General features: G+C 36.3%; 1 long non-coding RNA gene across 1 annotated transcript; it reads left to right on the top strand.

The window, feature by feature from the left end:
- The first annotated feature begins 1,245 nt into the window (after positions 1 to 1,245).
- On the top strand, positions 1,246 to 10,457 carry LOC111330016 (uncharacterized). The gene is made up of 5 exons (XR_002694766.2): positions 1,246 to 1,446; positions 2,519 to 2,608; positions 3,150 to 3,227; positions 5,520 to 5,600; positions 10,229 to 10,457. It is a non-coding gene; the product is annotated as an uncharacterized LOC111330016 (long non-coding RNA).
- The last annotated feature ends 8,632 nt before the right edge of the window (positions 10,458 to 19,089 follow it).

Consider the following 19,089-nt stretch of genomic DNA (forward strand, 5'->3'; position numbering starts at 1 on the left):
TTACATCATAACATCAGAATGCATAATCCCCATACTGTTCTCGATACATTTCCCAAGGAGCAGTCAGGAATAATGATGGCATCTATAGTTGGTGTTTATCTCCTTTATTCTCGTGACCTTAATGCCAGAGACAGGGGTGATATTGTAAGGAGAAATTAGATGCTAGTTAGCAAATGGTAAACACTACAGCGCACACTATTGAGCTATGGATGCATGTGGGAGGTTACTAAGCACGAAAGAAGCGTAAGAGTTGCGCGAGGCGATAGCCGACTCTTGCTTCTTGAGTGCTTAGCAAACTTACCAAGTGCATCCATGACTCAATGGTGTACGCTGTAGTGTTTACCATCTGTTTTATAACATAACATTGTTACATTGCAGCGAAAGAGTGCCCTGTTATTTAACACTGAAATCTTATGCGACCAGAAAAAACAAGCGCGTGGAAACTAGTCGCTGCATTTACTCAAGTCAACAGCGTACACCTATGGGAAAATTATGGACACTGAATTGACCAATCAGAGCGCACGCTTCACTTTGATTATGTTATAATCACTCTGAGGAGTCAAGAGTCAATTGGGCGCAGCTACCTTTTGTCAGGCACCACTATTTGAGCTAACTTGACCGGAAAAAAGATCTGTTTAAAGTAAAACTTCTCACAAACTGATTAGCATGAACATTCAAAGATTCAAATTTCTGAGAAGCTCATGTTATCACTCGAATGAATAAACAGGCGAAAGTAGAGAGTGGAATAGGACGTTTAACCGATGTTTAAGAAAGAACTCGGACCCCAAACTCAGGCCAAGCCAAAAATATTATTTGGGGTGTTTATATGTCTGTTTGAAACCGTGGGAGGTGTTGCCCACAAAGAGGAACCTGCATAACGGCTAGATCACCAGTATAGAGAAATTAAGTATAGAATGCTTTAAGTCTATCACATCTTGTAATGGTCTGCCGGTGCTAAATGAATGAAATCTATCTTTTAGAAAAATTTTGTTAAGTTCAAGTCATTTGAGTCCGAGTAAATATTTCTAAAATTACAACTTTACTCACACCTTTTGTTGTAATTCACTAAATTTAAAATCAGCCTGGAGCAAGTTATCCGCATTTGTTTCATGACTGAACGAAGCTAACCGATGAGCGTGGTTAAGCTGACTTTCGTTCCGCCCTTTAAAGATGGAAAACTAATTTGAATTACAAATCGTTTTCAAAATTAATATTCATATTTGAGCTCGGTCCTGCACGTGAAAAGAGCTTACGAACTACAAGAAATTTCAGCGTCTTTTACAGTTTTTGTGGAGTCAAGAAATCAATCACTTTGACCCAATTACCTTGGATGTCGCCAGTTCTGTCAGGGTCGGTGTGTGTTTCGTCTGCTGAATCGAATGGTTCAGACGGACGCCGAGGAAAGTTCAAGCGGTTTGATGTCATTTTGTCGAGACTTCTCTTCAGGTAAATAAGCTAACCTATGATATATTTTGAATAGAAATACATTGTTCGTGTTTTTCCTTGTTTCCCTTGTAAAATCAATTTACAGTGTTCAATGTAAGAAGGGAGAACAAGAAAAAGTAGAGTAGTGTAGGACAAATCCTCAGTAGCTGTTAAGAACGACTCAATAAATCCGCGGTTAAACTCAAAAGTTTTACTTTATTCTGACTAAGGACAAAACCTCCTTGGCGAATACTCGAATGATCTTCACAAATCAAAATCTCGAACGAAGTAAAAGTACTTGACATTTGATCCCTGTCACTCATTTTAAAAATACCATAAATGTAACGCAACGTCACGTTCTCATGAACAGTAGCAGCCGCCATGACAGTTCTTCTTGAACAGCTTGACTTTCAGAGCAAAGCTAGAAACTCGTACTTTACTTTTCTATTTAGATTTCTGTACTTATTTTTAATATTGTGCACAGTTTTTCGGTGCTTATGACAATAATTAGAATTTATTATATCCATTTTTAAATCACTGGTGGGTCCCTGTAATTTGATTGGCTCTAATTGGTGCGATTTATTCCCGAATCGCACCATTCTTTGCTCTAAATCGCATCATTTTACGCTTGACTGAGTTTTTGACACATGACGTCAAAGTCTTTCTGTTTTGCATATAAAATAAGATGTGAAAGCATTTCCTGTTCCGCTTTTTGTTTAAAAACCGGCTCAGTGCTGCATCAATAAAATATTTGAATTGACCAAGTCCTGTATTTGGGCGATTTCAAAATGGATGTAATAAAGTGGTAATTGAACCTCGTGTAGTGCAATTTTGGTCTGAAATCATACTTGTGATTTCAGCCCAAATTGCACTCCCCTCAGTTCAATTACCATTATTAATCACTTGTTATTTCTTCTACTCTCCAAACCCGCCAAAGAAAGAGAGGGTAATCGTCCAAAAGTTTTAAATTATAAACCTTTTTCTGCATATCAGAATACTGGTTCTCATCTTTAATGCAGAAACTGCGGATGGTAGTTTCTCTTGTTATATTTATTGTGAGGGAAACCAAATTTCTCTTTCTATCTCTCATCAGGACACTGGGCATCAAGCGTAAGATTGAAAAACAGATTGGACATCAAAAAATGCAAGGGATAAAAAAAGGAAAGAGACATCATCCAATAAGGTTGCCCATTTAGTTCTGTAACAACTTGACTCGTATGAGCTTGTAAATCTGACCAATGATGCAAACTAATCAAAGTTAAAAATGAAGGAAACCGCAGAAAAAATAAAATCAGTTTTTATCCAATCTTTGATCTCTCCGATCTCCGCCAGATTGAGGTGTCTTGCAGAGGTTTACAACACTGTTGCTCCAATGAAGCAATGTTAGTGCTCTGTATCTTTTGTTGGTAAAAAAAGAAATACCTTTTCATTACCGATAATGTTTTGAACGTACTCATGTCTTATCAAATTACCATAGCATAGGCTCAACTCGTCGATCGAGTGCTAACAGTCTGAGTTATCTTGTAGATCCCTTTTTGACGTAAAGTTTTCTTGTCTTTCCGTCATGAAGTACCTTAATTAAATTAGCCACTTTTACATGTGATGGCACTCATTAAGTTTTCCATCCGAAAATTAATATTGATTATTTTCAATAAACAAAATTGCTTATCCAGAGAGAAGTATGCATGAATTCACATCATCTTTCCATATTAATTCTCTCACAGGACACCAAGCAAAAGACAAGAGGGCCTAGTAATCGAGAAGTGACGAGGAGGAGGGAACAAAGAACATCATCCAATAAGGTTGGTTTTTAGATCTGTAACGAAATGAAACATTTTAGCTTGTAAATCTTGTGAATCAAAAAAATACTCGACCGTAAATTTATTTTCTTCAGTGGGTGATTTCTTTGATCTCTGTCTAATTATGGTAACTTAGATTGGTTTACCGCTCTCTTGCTTGTTGAAGCAATACTACATGTATAGCTCTGCCTCTCTCTCTTTAGATTGTTGCCCACCTATTTGCTACTTTTCTCTCCTACTCCATTTTTAAATGATACAAACAACCTTAAAATGTGTTTTGCTGATGTGCAGCATAAGTTTACACTCTTTCTTTTTAACGGTAATACTGAAATGAAGAGAATCTCAGCGAGCATTGCAAAGGTAAAAGCGCGCGTTTCATCCGACAAACGCAGCAAATGCTCAGTCGTAGGTACAAAGACCCCTAAAAAACAATAATTTTTCGATTTCTGCAGATTCCGAAGGTCATTTACGAAAAAATATGCTCCACCCAAGCCCCCTTCAATCTGAAATATTTTTTATTCTTTCACGACTCAATTTTTGAACAAAATCCTGTCTAAGGTTATAAAGTAAACTCAACCTTAAAAGTTAAAGATTTTTTTGAAGGTGTAGGAATCTTTTCCGCCTCATAAAACTCCTTCCTTTCTTTCTAACAAAATAGTTTTTCCACATATGGTTTGCGCTTTGGAAGAAAACTGCCTCCATTTTTGTATAAGTGAATATAGGAATTTTTTCACGATTTATTTAGGAAAACGTATTTCGTAGCAAATACGCATCTGGTAGCAAATACGCACTTTCAGTTTTCGACTACAAAGTATTGTTCTTTTAACGAAATACGATGGATTGATGACAGTTAGGCACATGTGAGGATAGATATGACAAGTAATATTCCCTGAACGATCGAACAGAAAAAAAAACATCTTTCTATGATTTCGTTATTTTTAGTCCTATGTTAAACCTATGTTACTCTTTTGTCCTATGTTACTCTTTTGAGAACTAAGTGCAAGGTTGCGTTTTTTCTTTCAGTCCTCCGTCGTTTTTTATTACCTTTTTAGCTTAGATATTTTGATGAGTACTGCCCTTTAATGTTCTTAGAATTCTTAAATGTCCGTGTGTCTTGAAACTGAGCTTATAAATCACATGATCTACCTTCTAAAAAAACTTTCTGAAACCTGTGAGAAGTGAAACTTATCTGTTTCTGGGAAAGTTAAGAAGTTGCACCTCTATCCGTCTTTGGCAGTTGTGATGCTAATGTAGAAGGGATATTACAGAAAAAATTGTTGAGGCAGTTGGAGATGGTAAAGGGTTATTCGTATTGTTTATTTTCTACCTTTAGCTTTTCTATATGAGAACTCGGCCGCTTCTTATTTATCAATATTGATAGAAGCAGTTTTGTTTGGATATAGTCTATGCTTCTTTAAGAAAACATAATTTCGACTAATAAGCCATTTCTTGTATAATTTGTCTCTGATAAATCTTGTATAGTTTAATTTGTTTCTAAATGTTAAGTTATATTCCATCACCTGAGACTTGCATGTATTTCTTTGTTGTCATGATGCATATTTGTTGCGTAAAGGAAATATTCGATATTGGTAGCAAAATTCCATTTCTGATAGTCTCACTGACGGACGCATGCATTCAATTCTGTTGTAAAAATTGACCTTGAATATTTGCTACGGTAGCAAATACACACTGTGAGTATTTGCTACGGTAGCAAATACGCATTTGTAGTAGCAAATACGTCCTTGTGGTAGCAAATACGCACTGCAAGTATTCACTACGGTAGCAAATACGCACTGTGAGTATTTGCTACGGTAGCAAATATGCATTTGTGGTAGCAAATACGCGCTGTGAGTATTTGCTACAGTAGCAAATACGCACAGATGGTAGCAAATACGCACAGCAATCTGGCTCTCTATCCCTCTCTCTCTGTTGGTGTTAAAACATTTGTTTCTAGCTACCGTGGCAACGTTTAGCTTGCCGGCAAATACCAAATATGCGTGGGTCTTAGTAAAAGGCCAGTTTTCACAGTTAGCTTGATTTTTCCCAAATAATAACCCTTTGTGCTTTGGAACAATTGCCTAGTTCTTGAAATATGATTTATTGTGATAAAATTAAGAGTTTTCCTAGTTAAATTCGACTCAGGGATTTTACATTTGCCAGTAAAAAATGTGATGGCTTTGAATGTCTAACAGAGGCTTTCGATTCGGACGTAAACCTTTAATATATATTTTCAATGAAAGACAGTTAAGTATTTATGTATTTACAATGCGTTTTTCTTTTTTTCTTCCCGAACAGTGTCAAGAACCACGGGAAAAACCACACCTCAAAAACTATACATGCAAAGGAGGAAAGACATACAGGACAACCTCTAACAAGGTTAGTTGCTTGGCTTTTATGACAAATGAGCTTCCTGGGCGAAAAAGTTTACTTGCACGAACTAACCTGGATTTAGCGAATGTTTGCAATGCAAAACTAACTTGAGTCAAAAATGAAGAAAACTGCAAAAGATGTATTCAGTTTTTTCAATGTCTGATTTCTTGGACCCTCGAGTCTCTGATTAAGGTGGCTTTCAGTTGTTCACAGCTCTGCTCGATTAATGAAAGTACTACCATAAACACTTTTATCTGTTTTTGTGAAACACTGATGTTAAAGAAATTTCTCAGCTTAGTATTTTGCAAGAATTGAGAGAATAAGTTAGAATGAGCTCGGTTATCCCATTTTGAAAGATTCTTTTTAAAGACTACTTGCCAGCAAATGCTTTTTTTGGCAAGCCTGACGTACACATTTTTCGTCTCTGACTGAACGTTAGGTTTCATCGTCAAGTAATGTAGTCTGGCTTCACTCAAAAACTGATTTCTAACTGCAAAACTTCCAAACGAATGTAACTTCACTCTAAGCCACAATCGGAAGATTTTTAAAAATGTTGTGGAAGGTTTCACTTTGGCAAGATTAAATTTTTTCAATAGTAAAGAAGCAGAGAAAAGGGAATAACCAGCTGGCTTATTCGTTTACTATACACTTATAAGGTAATTTCAGCTGGAGGATTTCCTTACATGGCATGCGTTCGTGTTGTGATAAAATTTCATGCCAGTCGTTAGATGTTAAAATAGGCGTTCATTTGAGAACAAATTTATATCAGGCTGTGGTCTAAATTTATCTACTATTAAGGCTAAACAATTCGGTCTGATGCAAAATATATATATTTCGCAAAATAATTCATAGAGTTTTGTTCTAGATGAATAATAAGTTTAGGGTCTGATTACTTCTAACATAGTCAGAATTTTTTTCTACATTCTCAGGCTATTACCATACGATTCAGGACTCAATTGCTTAAATTTCTCATCCGTTGAGGAAAATCAATTATAGCCGTTCTCCCTGAAAAATTATCATTAGTTAATTTTTTTCCAGAATTATTTTTAAAGATATGTTATAAGTTTGATAGTCTGATCGTTATTTTTTTACGACATTGAAGCGTCCTTGACTGCAGTAAATACATCTTAGCGTCGAACAGTTTAGAAGTTGGGGCTCAAGCTATTAACATTTGTTTCTCACATTTGTTCTGGAATTTATCACCACCTTAAATGAATTTCTTTTTTGACGTGATATCAACAAAAAATTGTAGGCCTCTATTATCAAAAATGCCATATTTCCTCGAAAAAGCGCCGACGCTCTAATTAAGGCTCCTCTTTGAGCATGTAAATGGTGTTGCCTCTCGGCCATAATGTCAAATATCAAACAAATGCCCCTCTGGAATAAGCACTCCTTTCTCCCTCACTTTATTAAATGGCAGAAATACATAGAAAATCTGCTTCTTTTGCCACTTAATTTAAAACGTTTTAAGCTTCAACTACAGGGGAATTAATAGAGCCTCTTTCCCGTTCCAGTTATTTCTATCTCCATTTGGTTGTATAGTATCTTAATATGCGTTACCTGTTCTTTTAATTTTAGTCCTATTGCTATGCTATCTTAAGTGGCACCTCCCTTGATTAAGTGCCCTCCTTCCAATAAGCTGCCCTCCTTTTAGCCGAAATTTTCAATTAAAGCCCGGACTCATATTAAAGGAAATACGATATTTGAGCTCTTGAGGTTAAAACTAAATTGAAACTGTATATTCCACACGTTGATATTTGTTCACAAATAGCTTCTTGAGTGTATCATAAACATATTCAAAACTTTTTAACGCAATTCAATGAAAATCTTCGAGCTTAATTATCAAAAATATAAGAGTTCTCGAGGCTGAAACAAATTTAATAGTGTATGTGCTTGCAAAGTTTATCATCAAATGATATAGTACATTTTTAACGTGATTCAATAAATAATCTTCGAGGCAAATCATTTAACTGGATGGTCGAGCTCTTAGGGCTACAACCAAATTGAACAGTATTCTCTCAAAACGGTGTTGATAGCTCAAAGTGCTTCTGGGGTTTACACCAAATGATATAGTACCTTTTTTGACGTGATTTGAAAGAAATCTTGGGGCCTAAAACAAAATCGAGACAGTATGCTCCATTCATTGATATTTGTTTCTCAAATAGCTTCTAGAATTTATCTTCAACGGTTGACGTTGTTCAAGAAACATCGTAAAGCCTCATCATCAATGCAAATATCTTAGCTGCTAAGGCTAAAATTATAAATTAAAGTAAATTGAAATATGCTCGACAAATTGATAGCTTTTTCAACAATAGCTTATACAGTGTATCATCTACTAATTTAGACTTTTTTCTGACATGATTCAAGAAAAATAGTAGCGCCTCGTTGTCAAATGTCCCAGCTCTTTCGGCTAAAAGAAAATGGGATAATATGCTCCAACTATTCATATTTCTCAATGTGTTAGCAGAATTAATTCTGAAAGTATCGCTTTTGATTTTTAATGTGCAATCTGGAATATGTAACTCCTTTTGATAAAGAAAATATTATTAAACAACAACAACAACAACACTAACACTGAACAACATTTTATTCTTTGATTTTTTTACATAAAATAAAAGTGGGATAGTTTGCCCCGCAAATAGCTAGAAAGCTCAGTGACGGGGCAAGACAAGTACCTGAGTAACATAAATCGTCTATTATCTAAGGACAATGAGTCGTTATTTACACAGTCATAGAGTTACACAGAAAAAGATAAATTAAGAAGACGTTTAAACTTAGAAGGTGTATCTATGTCTCTACTTTTTTTAATGATCATGGGGATTTGAATATAGTTATCTTCTTTTTCTAAGATATCAAATAGCAATTTTCGAAGGACTTTTTTGAAAGCTTTCTTTGGAAGATCCGTTGTACAGCTTAGTATCTTATTCCAAAACTTTACTCCGATCCGAGAGAAGGAATTGTTTTGTATTTCTAGTCTCGAGCTTTTGACTTAAAACTTTCCAGACGTAAACGATCGTGTACTGTATGAATGAATATCAGACGTTTTCTGAAATAGATTTAGTATGTTTGATGGGGTTTTATCATTATTGATATCCTGCATTAGGGTTGATACGGAACTGCTCAGCAATACTGTGACACCAAAGAAACTAATCACGAGACTTCTTTTGTTGTGTATTTTGTTTTCCCAATGTAAGTCATATTAGGGCTAGATACAAAATTAGGATATTTTAAGGAATTTTCTAGTCAAACGGGATTTTAAGAAAATTCAAGGATTCCTACAACATTTAAGGATTTTTTGGCGATAATGTTTAAAAAAATGCAGCCATAACAGAAAAACAAATTTACTCGGGTTTTCTTCCGCTGTTTCCGAGAGGGCTCCATGAAAATGTCAAACTCTGCCAACCGTTTATTGTCGTTACTGTTTGTTTAAAAGAGAAATATGTAAGGAGATGAAGGTGACACTTTCATTTTCTTGTAAATGAATGATAATTTTGAATCAGTTTGGAGTTGATTCCAGGCAATTACACCACAAGAATCTCGCATTTTTATCATCAAACTATGTGATTATTTCGAAAAAAATTTGAGATTAATCGAGACTTTTGGAGAATTTCCGGAAAGATTTTTGGGCCATTTTACGGAATTTTTATATCAATAATAATAATAATAATAATAATAATTTAATATTTATATTGCGCAAATTAACATGTGGATATGATCAAATGCGCATCACAACACTTTTCGGAGGACTTTGGCCGGACTGCATCAGCAGTTTACAAACAATCGAAGGAAACTTATTTGAAGATGCCCCCCTCCCCCCAATTCCCAGTAAACAGGCCAGACCACATCACAGTAATCTCGTGAGTGGGTTCTTTAACGTCCCCTGCCTAACCAGATTAACTAATTACTAGATCCAGGAGACGGGACCTACGGTTTATTCGTCCTTATCCGAGAAGACTAGAATGTCTATCCATTTCTTGATATTATAGAAAGGTAGCGCATTCTCCTCAGTTATTTTAAGACCTTGAGTGTTGGTCCGGCCGGGGCTCGAACCATCGACCTCGACCTCCCGCACAACAGTCCAGCGCTCTAACCATGTAATAAGACAAGAGAATTTTGTTTAATTTCCTTTTATTCACGTGCAAATATAAGCGAAATTTACAAAAGGCAAAGGAAGGAATTCCCTTGAGACCTTCCATGGTAAAGCAAAATATTTACAAACTAAATAAGTCTATCCATCGTTGTCCACAAGGGAACGCCGAAACCTGTGAAAAAATAGATTGCTTGATTCCATAGGCAGCAAAGTCTAAAGATATAAGTTTTCCCGCTGAAAATTTCTAGGATGATATCTTAGAGCAATTTTTTCCAATGCTATTTTGGAGGGAGTAATTTTTAATATGGATAATTTGAATTATATGAATTTATAGGAGACCTTTTGTATTTGTCGTTAAATCCAGGTTACGTTCTCATTTGTCTGTATAGTCACATAATACTTAAAGACTTGAATACTGATTTTCACTTGTCCTACATTATTAATTATTTCTGTAATCTTGAGAAACCAACAATTGGCTATAATCGCTTTAAAAAGTAAATTTTAAAATCTATTGCGTTTGCTTACTACTTTCAATTTTTTGCAGACTGATACTTCAAAGAAGAAAGAATTATTCGAGTGAAAGAGAAGATTCATTCAAAGGTTCAAAACAGTTGTGCACATTTCTGTCGACAAAATGTTGAGTTAGAGCTAGGATTTACTCCAAAAGCAGAGGTCTGGAAAGTTATTTCGTGATTTTTGTCAGTTCAATTCATGCTAAAGGCTGTTTAAAAATTGAAATTTTCCCGCCAAAAAATCAGAAATTTTTTTCAGGTCTGATTTTCACTATTGCTCAAATAGTGCTTTACTGCGAAGGATCGTTCACATATACGTCTCATAACCGCAGTTCATACATATGTTTCATATGTTTGTTGTTGTTTGATTTATCATCTACGGGTTTATGTCGAATTAATTTGATGGCCTGCTCCCAGTTGGCTTGTTAGCTCAATTGGTAGAGCGCTGCACTAGTATCGCAGAGGTCAGTGGTTCGAATCCCGTACAGGCCTGAAATTTTTTTCAGGTCTGATTTTCACTATTGCTCAAATAGTGCTTTACTGCGAAGGATCGTTCACATATACGTCTCATAACCGCAGTTCATACATATGTTTCATATGTTTGTTGTTGTTATTATTTGTTCTGTAAGTACCATCCGTTTAAATGCGACAAATTTTCCCGCCAGAAAACTTGGAAAAATCGGTTCTCTAAAATACGCATGCGCCGAGTTATATTTTGTAAATATGGCATTGTATTACTATTAGTAAACAAATCAATAAAGCTAAGTGAACTGTCTTGTCTCATCTTTTATTGTCGTTGATATTTAGTAAGCATTTTATTTGTTTTAAATTCTCTTTAATCAAATCATTACAAATGTGTTCGTTTATATACTAAGACTTTTGGCGGGAAAATTTGGACCAATTTGCACAGAGTTTCCCCTAGCAACTTTTAAGAGGCTTCCTTTGGAATTTCCCGCCAATTAAATAATCAAGCAGCGTCTCGTACAAAAAATTGAACAGCAAACGAAAATGCCGAGTTCCGTTTCTTTCCATTGAAGTTTCCGACTTGACTTTGTCCATCTCTCAGCCAACTTGTTACTTTTTTAAAATCGTCAATTCTTTGTACGAGATGATGAGTGGAAGTTGTTAACGAAACAGCATCATGGCAAGCTACAGAGTCCAATCAGTAATATAAAATTCATCGCCAAATTGTGATCCATTTGTGAAGTCACGTTTGTTTTTCATCCAAAATTTTCTTTTTTTTTTTCTAGCGCGCAGCTTGCCATGATGCTTTTTCGGAACAAATAGTCTTTAACTTGGCCAGTTTACGAATGTAACACAGGATACAGATTGTAAAAGCACAGGAAAATTCATTCAAGACTTTTGATAATTCCTTTATTTAAAAACTTTCATTAAAAAAAAAAATTAAACTATTGGAGCATACTCTTTGAATTTGACTTTCGCCTAACTACGCGAAATAATTGTTTGAACAAAGTCGAAAACTTGCAAAGTTTGAAAAATAGTATCAACTGTTGGAGCAATATCTTTCAATTTGATTTCAGCCATGCAGGCTAAGACATTTCACATTCTGCTCCAAGTTTAAGAGATCAAATTCGAAAAGTGATTGAAAAATATGAATCGTAATTATTGGAGCAGACTCTTTTAATATGATTTTAGCCATGTAAGCTAAGATATTTCACAGTTAGGCTCCACGTCTAATAAACCAAATCAAGAAGCAATTTTATAAAAATAATCTTAAATTGTTGGAGCAAACTCTTTGAATTTGATTTTTGCCACCAAAGGGCTAAGAAATGACATAACTAGGCTCCAACTTATTTACGATGAATTCTTTCAAAGAGATTTAGTCATCGTACGCGTTCAGTTTTTGGATCATTGCAATTATAACTTTTGCTGAATTTTTCTTCTGTATTCCTGTGTTACACCGGGTGACTACATAAAAGATCTTCCTTCCACTTAAAATCAGGAGTAAGCTTATATATCTTAACACCCAATGCCTGCTCTTAAGAACAACCAATGATTTTCTTTTTCGAACGCGACCAAAATGACAAGTTTTGTGGACTAACTGGAAAATTTGTATTAAAAAGCAACCTTGTATAGACCAGTTTAAAGATAACCATCGCAGGATATGAAAAGAACTAGCTTTCAGAGCGAGGAAACAATAAATTCATTTTAATCCATGATATTTGATTTGTATTTAGCTGCATTGCATCTTTGGGCCATACGGTTTGGAAAATCAACGTGCCCTTGGCTCAAAATTCAAATTTATGAATGAACATATGTTCATCATCATTAATATCATCATTAATATGCGAAAAAATTCAGTGACATATCTGATTTGATTTCGTAAACAATAATTCTGTTTAATTTACATTTCTGATTCCCGCGTTTGACTTAGAAATTATCGTACCCGACCAAAATTCCAAATCGTTACATAAGCTAATAAGAATCGAAAGTGATTTCCGGCTTCATTTTTCTTTTCGTTCGTATGAAACAATTGTACTCTTCCATAATAAGAGTTGTTCGTCAAGTTGTTTGGTCAAAATTCTTGATTGTTCACGTTGATTTTGTCCAATCCTTGAACTTTTTTTCGTCGATTTGCAAAACAATCATCATTTCTATTTATACGAAACACGAAAATCTTTTATTTCTTTATGAAAGGAGTAAATTTAAACTGGTTTAGATAAAGGTAAATTTCAACCAAATCAATTTCTCGACATAAGCTCGTGACCAGGCATTAGAGTTTTAAAATATAAAACTATCAAACAAAAACTAAACTCAGTTGATGGCGCAAAGTAGCGTATAAAAATCCAAGATGGCACTAGAAGATGTTTTTTTTGCCTCATGTATGGAAAACAACTTCGTTCTTTCTGAACAAAATCTGTTAAATTTTTTCTAAGTTCAGGCCATGCCTAGAACGAATTTTCAATTACATCAGTGTTTTGGGCTAGTCTTTTTTTTCGGTGGCATTTTGTAGTCAGTCGTTCGGTTGAGAATAGTCCTCAATGGGACTGTTCTTTTTAGGTCAAAACTCTACGATTTTTGGTTCACAAAACTGATTGATTAGTGCTGTAGTTAGTGGCTGTCAGACTCGAGTGGCGTTAGTCGGTTGATCAGTCAGTTCTGAACAGTTATTAGGGTCAGGCTAGTTTGTTATTTTTGGTCTGTCTACACCCTGTTGACTTTTTTTTTTCTTAAGTAATTAGTAGAGCCGGCCGGTAGTTGTTTAGCTTTTCAAAGGCAGTTGTTGAAGATGATTGATGCAACATGGGACCAACGTAGAGCTGCGTACAGATTAATGCTGTTGTCGTATGGTAAGGGAAAGAGTACCATGTAACCCCATACATTTATTATGCATTCCACTTTGTCTTTCACGACCAAACTTTAAAAAAAAAAATCTACTGGTCTGAATTCATAATTAATGTATGGGGTTATATGGTACTCTTGCCTATGGCAAGTCTTTGGTGTTGAGCAATGTAATTTTTGGCGAATAAAATATGCGAGATCAATTCATTTATCAAAATATTCCAATTTTGAACTCCATTTGGTCCTTAGTTTAAGTGCCATCTCAAGAAATATCCTCTTTGTGCGACATCAACTGAAATACAACCGCGATACAAATTGTAAAGCAAACAACAAAAGTGAGCGATCAACAATTTTAGTTCCAGCTTTGTATAAACTTTCAGTTGTTACATTGGTTGTGACGTGAAAATCTGTGAGAAATTGCACCAAATTATCGCTAGTAGTTCAAATAGATCCTACGATCGCTCAAGGTTTGCATAACAATCCATATCATAACTATTCCAAAAATGGTGGCTAATATAACAGCATTCACCTACCACGTACTCCAGTTTTATCCATCCCATGACAATTGGTTAAAGACTTAAGACTTCTTCCAATAAAAAGACATTTAGAGAGCCACCATTTTTGCTACTATTACACAATAATTTTAAAGTTCTTATCTTTGCAGTATCCACTCCAAACTTTGAGTTAACTGATTTAGCTTTGAGTTAAGTGAGTCTTGACCGCAGTCTTTATCCTTCCATTCTTCTGACATCCTTGCTTCGGCAAGAGTACCATATAACTCCATACATTAATTATGCATTCAGTCTTTGTTCAGTTAAAACAATAGCGATAACAATAGAACTCCGCAGAGACTAGTAGTCTTTGTTTTCAAAATTTGGATTTTTTTTCTAAGTCTTTTTTGAAACAAGGTAAATTTGGTGCGTTTTCGCTGTGCAAAACGGAAAACTCAAGTAATTTTCCAGAGGTTTTTAATTTTGAAATATAACTGAATGTTCAGTTTCGCTTTGAAAGCGTAAAATTGGCCGGAAAACAACGTTAAGTCTACGGTCAGGCTTTGAAGTTTGTCAATGCAAAGTTTAAATAAATGTTGTGTCTTACCTGTTCTTGTGGTTTTGGTTGATTCTTTCATTATCCTTTCGTGTCCTAGTGATGAAAATTGTTCCTGAAGGCCGGTGCATACAGCGATGCAAAGAAACCTTTGTATCTAGTCTTTCTGGACTTCACAAAGTTGGGCGATGTGTTCGATAATGTTTCCAAAGGGATCGCTTCCGTAGTGCTGACGCCACATATATTCTTGTAGGTAGCCATCGAAAAGTCCTTCGGATGTTCCTGTTTGGTGCAAACCTCGCTTGATTCCCCACCATGTATTTTCGATACCCTGTGTGTGCGCACCGGTGAATTCCGGCGCATTGAAGCCATTCCATCGCAACCCTTTTTTGAACATCGCCACTCGTACCCGTCTCGCGATGAAGCACGTCGCGTCCAGCGAAGTTCATTGCTGCGCCCAGCTCGAGGACATTTTACCGACGTCACAAGCAGGTTGTGATCCTTACTCCACTGTATGCACCGGTCGTGATCCGATAATATTCGAGAAAGTCGAATAAAATTCAGTCTCCCCATCTCCGAGTTGTTGTTGTTGTTCTTCCTTCTATCTTCTTCTTTCGTTGATGTTATTAGAAAGAGGTGTCAATAAATTTTGTTTTGTATGTGGTATTTGGCCAATCGTAGAGAAGAAGAATGCATTCTTTAGTGCAAAGGGGACCTTTGGTGCATTATATCAATGCACATATTGTTATGAACATTTTTTTTACTGAAAGGTAAAAGAAAATGTAACTTTTGGAGAGGAACTCCTAACTGGTTTGCGTAGCATAGTGGTAAGGCTATGGTTTGATAATTGTCTGATAATAACGCGTTGTCTGAGGAGCGATGGTTCAAGGCTCAGCAGAACTGCCAAGAAGGTAAAAAGGAAAGGAAAGAAAAAAAAAAAAAAACCTAGAAGTTAGGAACGAAGGGGAGAAGGGAGAAGAACGTGAGAAAGGAATGGAGACGAAAAATCTGCTTTCAATCAATTTCTCTTTTATTGAGGCAGTAAGTACTTATTAGTAATGTATATATGCTAAACCCGTGGGAATAGGTCATTGTCTTACAAACAATGGGGTGCATACATAATTAATGAAATTGAATGCATAATTAATGTATGGGGTTATATGGTACTCTTTCCCTTGCTTCTCCTGAAAATTCAAATTATGAATATGATCAGGTAATGTAGCTTTCTGGACTCTTGTTTAAATTCTACACAATTTCTTTGCTCTCTAAAACAATCGGCGAAAATGAAAAGCACCAAAACGTTTCGGAATGTAATTTACAGTGGAGCAAAGGCCACCGAATTATTTTGTTAACAAAATAATTTGGATATATCAACAAAGTTGAAATGGTAAATTGGCCACTGTAACGATTACAAAAGCTGACGTTTCGAGCGTTAGCCCTTCGTCGGAGCTAACGCTCGAAACGTTAGCTTTTGTAATCGTTACTGTGGCCAATTTACCATTTCAACTTTGTTGATACATCCAAATTATTTCGTTACTCCCATCGACGCAGCCCCAAACAGTTTCTTTCGAAACTACCAGCCTTTATTCACTTGTTAACAATTCGTCACAAATCCACGCGGCTTCATTCAACTACAGAATGAAGTCCCTAACTAAATGTTATCGTGAAACAACAGGTTCTGCTCCTCTCGAAGCCAACACTCCAATTTATTCGAACTTTGATTGAAAAGCCGCTCAGACCAAGAAACCGACACGTATCAACTTCTTTTAACTGAGATGATACGACTCGTTTAACTTTTTGAAGATGTTTAAGGCAATAATTTCCAAAGGAAATGCTTACCTTCGGTTGTAGTAACAGGAGACTGGATTTCATTTCTCTAGTCTTGGACAAGCGCCTTCTTCCCTCCAGAGTTTAACTTTACCTTCAACACAACGGAAGGCACGTCTTCAATCTCCGGGGGACGGCGTGGTGTGCTGAAAATTCTACATATTCTAATGAATATGGATGAACAACTGCAGCCAGCTATCGGCTGATACGTCAGTGATTGGGCGCAGAGATTTGTTTGCACGCCCATCCAGCTAATCAAGAAGAAAAAGAGGCATTGTGTGCGACGAATTCGCACGAGAAAAAAGGAATAAATCACGTGTAATTGCATTGTAAAAATAAAACTTTTTTCTAAATGGTATCAATACTTGAATAAAGCAGAAATGACGAGGACAAGTTTTTATTTCCACTAAAAGGAGCATGTCATAGAAAGAATACAAATATGAAGATGGTACAGTGAGATTTTCCTTAAAAAGGAAAAGGAAAAGAACGGCACATTGACGAAAAATAATAATATCTCATATTCTTATGAAAGGAAAGCAAGATTTATATAAAAATTTTATAGATAAAAGACGTCGTTGATTTACCCTGCCGCGAGCTTTAATTAAGAAAACGAATATCCATCGGTGATAGTCCAGCTGGATCACCAAGTAACAATCGTATATCGGTCCCAAGCATCAGGATTGATACGTAATAAATAAAAATGATAATAAAAGACACGAAAAGAGGGGTGGTAAATAATTACTAAAGGTTATTTGAAATTCTATAATGTCCTAAGCAAGATTGTGTTGCAGCTTTGTTACGAATACTCGACATCATTATTCCTCAGACCTTTGTCGATGCCGATATCAGTGCACTGATCCCAGATCTCAGTCGTTTTTTGACTCGTGTATATGCAAAGCCAACCGAAGTGTGGGAACGAGTTTGTACAAAAGAAAAATTTCGGTTCTGACTAGCGGTGGCAGCATGAGACCCTCACGCGATCATTTCACCGTCAAATTCCCATCATTCATTAGTCTGCCGATTATCAAGTTAGTCAGACCCTCACGCGATCATTTCACCGTCAACTTCCCATCATTCATTAGTCTGCCGATTATCAAGTTAGTCAGACCCTCACGCGATCATTTCACCGTCAACTTCCCATCATTCATTAGTCTGCCGATTATCAAGTTAGTCAGACCCTCACGCGATCATTTCACCGTCAACTTCCCATCATTCATTAGTCTGCTGATTATCAAGTTAGTCAGACCCTCACGCGATCATTTCACCGTCAAATTCCCATCATTCATTGGTCTGCCGATTATCAAGTTAGACAGACCCTCACGCGATCATTTCACCGTCAACTTCTGATCATTCATTGGTCTGCTGATTATCAAGTTAGTCAGACCCTCACGCGATCATTTCACCGTCAACTTCCCATCATGCACTGGTCTGCCGATTAGTTATAACCATTACAATTACCTCTAATGGTGGATTAACTGCTTTTTTGTCTTAAATTTTTTTACTTTGTAAAGTTGTAATCAGACGCAATTATATTGGTTGTAAAAGGACTTCGGAAATCAGAAAGGCTCCTTCAGACAGTTACCAATTTAACAATTGGTTCATGCTTTAGCGTGCACTATCGAGTTATGGAGCACGCGGGAAGTTTGGAGAGCACGAAAGAAGCGTAAGAGTTGCCCGAGGCGATAGCCGAGGGCAACTCTAGCTTCTTGAGTGCTCTCCAAACTTCCCACGTGCTCCATAACTCGATAGTGCACAGCTGAAAGCATGAACCAATTGTTTTAGAACATAGCCGGTGGAATTGTGCATCAAATCCGACGCGAAAAACGGACAACAATATCAGTGAAGCGAATCGTGACGGCGCTGATGCCGAGTCTCCTTTTCCTTTGTTTTTCTTTTTTTCTGCCTCATTTAAGAACTCTAGCCCAAGGGAAAAGGTCAAAACATTGTCTTCGTTTTCGGACTAGTAGGCCGAGTTTCTGTTTGTATCCATTATTGTCGCGAAATATATTATTTTTCCCCGCGCTTATAATGGCCGCTCGCGCGAAAAAAAAAATTTCTGGCGAAGTCGGATTTGCTGATGCTATCAGCGTGCACTATCGGGATTTTGAGCACGCTTACGTATGATGAATTCGATTGCGCGACTCTGCCAGCTATGTTCTAATGTTACATTGAGTACACTAGTGGACTGAGACTTTCACAAGTAATTATTTGAATTTTGTTTCTTTTGCAGTTGTAAATGGTTAGAAGCGTGGCCAAGTCGCGTTTTTCACACGAGCGGAAGGGAGTGCTAGGCAAATCCAATGCGTGTGTCATTTACGAATTTTTTAAACGGTTAAATTAAATTTCACATGTGTAAGTGTCAATCTGTGAGTTGTTGACCCATATGCAGCGACTTCATCATGTGAGGAAGGCAGGTAACCAGCATCCAAACACTCATTGATACACAAGAAATAGAGAAAAAAATTCAAAATATTTAACGAATTAGCTATCTAGAGAAGGAAAGCTTAGCACTGGTTAATATCTTATATTAAGATAAGGATAAGTAAATAGTTTTCTGTACGTAAAAAGAAAATTTTAAAGAAAGAAGAATGAAATAGATAAAAACTTGCATTGCAAGGGATCGAATACGAAACTGGGATAACACAATTGCCAAGCAGGTGTATATCACACATCGCTACAGTCTCAGTTTCAGTATTTTATGGGAGAAAATAACGTT

The sequence above is a fragment of the Stylophora pistillata genome, chromosome 1 (genome assembly GCF_964205215.1).
Source record: "Stylophora pistillata chromosome 1, jaStyPist1.2, whole genome shotgun sequence".
Classification (NCBI taxonomy): domain Eukaryota; kingdom Metazoa; phylum Cnidaria; class Anthozoa; order Scleractinia; family Pocilloporidae; genus Stylophora; species Stylophora pistillata.